This window comes from Pongo pygmaeus, chromosome 13, assembly GCF_028885625.2.
Source record: "Pongo pygmaeus isolate AG05252 chromosome 13, NHGRI_mPonPyg2-v2.0_pri, whole genome shotgun sequence".
Taxonomy (NCBI): domain Eukaryota; kingdom Metazoa; phylum Chordata; class Mammalia; order Primates; family Hominidae; genus Pongo; species Pongo pygmaeus.
The window spans coordinates 93,051,590-93,057,589 of record NC_072386.2 but is presented as its reverse complement, the minus strand read 5'-3'; the positions used below and the strand labels follow the sequence as shown (position 1 = coordinate 93,057,589).

Below are 6,000 nucleotides of genomic sequence, written 5' to 3'. Positions count from 1 at the left end.
TTATTTTTTAAATGAGGAAGACTTAATGTTTTTTTCTGTTCGTTCAATTGTTTATTTCATTTGTGCTCCTTAGGATGTACTTGGACCAGACTATTTATAATTGTGAAAACGGTGAAGGAAGTATAAGTGAAACAGTATTGTTTTTGCAACAAAATTCTCTGAGGCAAGAAAATAGCAACATTTTTAAGCAGGGAAGGAAGAGTCTCAATACACAAAAGTGAAGGGACTTCAGTGAAGGACTAAGTCTCAGTATTGGATAGGGCATTAAGAAACTCCAGTTGTCCAAATTCCAACAGTTATGTTTCTTAAAATTTTCCTTACCTACCTTTATCTGAGTTTTGCTTATGGCAGCAGGTAAGGATTTCAATTCTTCTGAAATTACAATTTGGCAATACCTCTCTCAAAGTTAAAGGTTTGTTCTTAACTATCTGAGCCCTATAGTTAAAAGAGGTGAGGAAATCTTTATAGTGTATTAATAGAAGTCAACCTAGGTATTTGATCTGGTCATTTATTTTCTTTTTATTCAATATTAGAGATACACCTACTTCCCCCACAATTTCTAAATTATTCATGTCCTTCATATCCTTTACACAGATATATTACAGTGTAAATGTGAGTGTTCAAAGCTATTTACTGCCTTTTTCCTTGATGACTAAACCCATATTTCTCTTTTTTCCTGGAGGGTTCATTGTCTTTATTGCATCATTGATATTGGTCTGAATTCTTGGTGGTGTGCAACCGAAAGAAAAACTGAAAGCATTCAGCAAAAAATGAGAGATTTATTTAAAAGAGTACTGAATACTTAATTAGTAATAGAATATTAATCTTAGTAAATCAATAGAGTGAAAATAAAAATAAAGTACAATCACGTTTTATTAATGAGAGTCTAGTATTCATGGTACACAAGCTGTAGGACCTTGTCAATAACTCTAAATATCACTGTTGTTACTACCATGAATAAGTTCTAACCACCCCATCAGTCATTCCATATCCAAAAATCCAGGTAAGAACATTGATTGGCCGTGTCAAGTTCACATTATTGAGCTCTGAATAGGAGGTAGCAAATCTAGAAATCCTAGTTTCTTTTAGCTGCTATACTGAAAACAGACATAGTTGTCTTCCTTGAAATTTTCAAGATTTATATACAAGGGGGAATTCTCTAATAGTAATAAAATGGTTTGCATGCTGAATTTTTAAAAAGCCAGTGTTTATTGACTTTGCTTTAGATAAATTAGCAAACAATGAAATATTAATTTGGGGTCTATATTATTATCAGAAAACATATTTGTAAATGAACACTTCAAAAATATGATATATGGAAAACTGCTCTAAAAGGTTTAATTTCAACTCTAATATGCAGCTTTTTTTATTATTTATTCTGAAAATAGCAGAAATCTTCAAAATGCAATCTATTGCAAGGCAGTGTAAAATACATGCTTATGGTTTCATACTTAGTTCACACAAAACCATGATTAGTTTATTAAAACAGCATAGGCTGGGCACAGCAGTTCATGCCTGTAATCCCAGCACTTTGGGAGGCCAAGGCAGGCAGATCATCTGAGGTCAGGAGTTCGAGACCAGCCTGGCTAACATGGTGAAACCCCATTTCTACTAAACTTACAAAAAATTAGCCAGGCATGGTGGTGCAGTCCTGTAATCCCAGCTACTCGGGAGGCTGCGGCAGGAGAATCGCTTGAACCTGGGAGGCGGGGGTTACAGTGAGCCAAGACTAGTCATTGCACTACAGCTTGGGCAACAAGTGAAACTCCGTCTCAAAATAAATAAATAAAAATAAAATAAAATAGCATAAAACCGTATTCCCCTCCAAAATTTTACCAACCAACCAAATATATGTATATAAAAAATATATATGTGTTTATGTATATTTAATATATATATTATATGTACTATATATTTTTCTATATTATATATAATTAATATTATATATTATGTTATATAGTATATACGTTATATATTATGTTATATATAACAATATAATATTTGTTATGTCATATATTATATATTATATATTTATAATCATATATTATATATTATATATTTATATGTAATATACAATGCAACACATCAACATATACGTATCCATTTACGTTTTTTGTCATTGTTCTAGAAAGCAGACACATTGAAAATGGAATGAAATGCCTATTTTACACCAGCTATACATGACAAATGCATTTTGCTTTGGTATATTAAGCAAATAGATTCCTAAATAAAACTGTAGGGAGAATAAGGAGGAAGTTCAATATGTAAAATACCTGCAAAGCTATAAATTTTGAGAACAAAATAGTATTTTTAAAAATATAAATTGTTTTACACAATTAGCTGTTTGTTTAAGGACTATTAAAAATACATATTAATGTCAAGGAAAATTGAAAACAATTTCACTAATCAATGTTCAAAAGTTACTAGAATATCAAAGCATTTCTTCCCAGTGAAAGAAAATATGGCTTAGATGGAACATTCTGAGACTCTTCCTGCCCAATCTTCCTTTGTTCCTCTTTTCTCATCACAGAGCTCAGACATGCATCAAAGGCTAAAGCTCTTCTTGCTTCCTCTTGCTTCCTCCCATTTGTCATTCACGAATGTTTTACCGATAAATCTCTTTTATATCCATTTCTATCCTGGTGTCTGCTTTTTGGAGGACTGAGACTGATAGATGGTGATATGTTTTAGCTGTGTTCCCACCCAAATCTCATCTTGAATTGTAGCTCCCATAATTCCCATGTGTTGTAGGAGGGACCTGGTGGGAGACAATTGAATCATGGGGGCGGTTTCCCCCACACTGTTCTCGTGGTAGTGAATAAGTCTCATGAGATCTGATGGTTTTATAAGGGGAAACCCCTTTCGTTTGGCTCTCATTCTCCCTTCCCTGCCGCAATGTAGGGTGTGACTTGCTCCTCCTAGCCTTCTGCCACGATTGTGCAGCCTCCTGAGCCACGTGAAACCGTGAGTGCATTAAACCTGTTTTTCTTTGCGAATTACTCAGTCTCGGGTATGTCTTTATTAGCAGTGTGAAAACGGAGTAATACAGATAGTATTTTAGAAATGATATTTACCTTCCCAATAATCTCCATCATTTCTCTCAAACCACTCCAATAAAATAATGGAAATAAAAACAATATCCTCTTCCTATTAAGAAAGTAAATTCAAGTCAAATTTTCTAGTCCCGTTCTCCAATGATACCTCCTTTCCTAATTCCTTATACAGTGAGATGTTGGAACTGTAATTGCATGTAGACCATTATGTTTTTGTATTTGTATACTTCCTGCTTGAAAATAGCAATAGTGTTTAGGGAGAATAGCTGTACACTTTCAGGTGAACTTTGGTGCCCCATCTGTTGAGTTGGGCTATGTACAGTGGGAGAGTTATGAAGAATCTTTCTACCTTCCCTCAAGGTGGTTTCTGTGTCAGAAGAACTTACAGCCCTCATTCTGAAATTTCACATTAGTCCTTCCATCTGTAAGAGGAGGTTTTCCCAGTGATTTCTAAGTTGTGTATTTCGCCATAATTGGTAGTCTAAGTATTTGTACCTGGATCTTTCAACAGTTGTTCCTATTTACAAGATACCACCACCTGGAAATAATCTTGATATCTAAAACCCAAACATAATGGAATCTCAAATGTTGTTTTGTTCAATGTTGTTTTGTTATAATAGCAATTAAAAAAATATATCCCCCTGTGGCACCACTGTCTGTATGTGATTTGCGCATTCTGCCCACACCTGCGTGGGTTGTCACCAGGTACTCCCATTTCCTCCCACATCCCGAAAATATGCATATTAGGCTAATTGGTATGCCTAAATTGTCCCAGTTGTAGTGTGTATGTCGTGTGTGTGTGTGTGTGAGTGCACCCTGCAATGGGATGGCGTCCTGTCCAGGGCTGGCTCTCACCTTTCACCCCGCATGCCCAAATAGGCCCCAGCCAGTGGCCACCCAGAACCAGAATAATTGGGTAAATGATAATTGTACTTGTTTTTATTAATCTTTCTTAAATGTATGTGGAGCTCACATTTCAATGTTTAATATTAGAAGTGTTTTGGTCTTTACATATAAGTTTGGCAATGTTTTAGTGACCAGAAATACGTCATAGAAACCTAACTCTTGTTTATATCAATTAACCTATGACAAAATTGGTTTCATTATGTCTTTTTGCTAAAAGTCAGTTTCCAAGAACCTGTTGATGATGTTAAATGAGGACTTGCTGTATTCACATGGACTCCTGTCAGAGCATTTGTATTTCTAACCAGTGAATCACCTGGAGTTCTGCTGGTGGTATTAGAATGGCAGACTTAATTAGGATTTCTGACATTTGGACTCTGGAATTGGAGTTTATGTAAAGTATCTTTAGAATACCAATGCACATCAAAACCTGAAGGCGCCTCATTCAAACTCTTGACTTTTACAGGCAAAGAGGGTCAGCTGTATTTACTTAAATTCATGGAAATGATCCAATCAGTTTTTGAGTCTCATTGCTCCTTACCAAAATATATCCTATTTTTTCTCAAATAAAATCTCTGTTCTTTAATCATTTTTCTTTCCCTCCCTTCTTCCCCCTCACACTTTTGTTAGCCTACACTGTTTATTTATCATTCTTTTTCTACAATAGGTATTAATCAGTGCAGCCATACACAAACAAAAATTATCTGCTTCAAAATGTGAATAGTCCTGAAGTTGAGAAGCCCTAGTTACCATATCTGTGTTCAAACTGTTAATGGCAGAACCTGAGCCACATGGCACCAAAGTTAGGTTACCTGTGGCAAATCTTTACAAGTCTGCAACAACCTCAATTCTTGCCTCCTCAGAAGAAAGAATTTGACTGGGGGGCATAAGGCAGAAGAAGAGCAGGAGTGAACGTTTATTAAAAAGCTTTAGAGCAGGAATGAAAGGAAGTAAAGTATACCTGTGAGAGGGCCAAGTGGGAGACTTGAGACATGAAGTGCATGGTTTGACCTTTTGACTTGGGGTTTTATTAATATATGTAGGCACACTTCTTGGGTCTTGTGTTCCTTCTCCCCTGATTCTTCTCTTGGTGTGGGCTGTCCACGTGCCCAGTGGCTGCTAGTGCTTGCAGAGGTAATATGCGCACTGTGTTTAACTGGAATTGTACGCTTGCTCACTTGAGGAGTACTTCCCTTACCAGTTGAATGTCCCTAGGAAGTCATACACCAGTTAATTTCTGCTATTTTGCCTCTTAATGTGTATGCTTGAGCCCATTCGCCCAACTCCTGAGATCTTATCAGGAAGCTGCTGCTCACCAGTTTCAGATGTTTTCTATCTGTTTGGAGACTGCCGTTCCCTTGCACCAGCTGTGACCAATTAGTATTTTAGCAAGACAGTTAACAACCGCCTGACCATCATCTGATGGTCACCTGACATTCCTGTTAGGAAGAGGCCTCTCCTGCCCAGCTCATGTCTACAGCTGTAACAGAACCACATGGAAAAATGAGGTATTTTCTTTAAATTAACTCTTTTAAATTGTTGCTATTGATAATCAAAGTTTAGAAGTCAGATTATTTGGTAATTTATAAATTGACTACTATTCTAGAGCAAAGATTTACTTTGAGTGTTTTTCAAACATTTGAAATGAGTTTTACATCTTCATTGTGAGTCTAAGGATTTAAATAAATTTCTAAATTCTTTGATTCTGAGTTATCATTGGATAGATAATGATTCCAACCCTTTAGGGTTATTGTGAGAAGAATGTGTAATGTGCATAAGGCACCTAGCACACAGTATATGATCAATAAATAGTCACTGTCATTGTATTTTTTTATTTTAATCATTGCCTTTGTTATATATAAATGCTGTAAAAAAGTGTCAGCATCCCAGGTAAAAGGTATCAGGAATGGTAAAGTCCTGAGTTTCAGAAGAGGTTTTATTTTAATTATGTAGGTTGTTGACAAACTGTGGTCAAGTGTTAAATATTACTTTTGTTTCTGTTCACAGAATTGTATTAGTCCTTTATCTAAAACTTATATGACCT

General features: G+C 35.6%; 1 long non-coding RNA gene across 2 annotated transcripts in view; it reads left to right on the top strand.

Annotated features, from left to right (window-relative positions):
* Nucleotides 1-5,385: 5,385 nt before the first annotated feature.
* The window catches only part of LOC134737921 (uncharacterized), a 159,473-nt gene continuing 158,858 nt past the window's right edge, over nt 5,386-6,000 (top strand). The window contains exon 1 of one of the 2 annotated variants that reach the window (XR_010123353.1): nt 5,386-5,464. This is a non-coding gene — a long non-coding RNA (uncharacterized LOC134737921). The remainder of the gene's footprint in view (nt 5,465-6,000) is intronic. The other variant, XR_010123354.1, reaches the window with a different exon arrangement.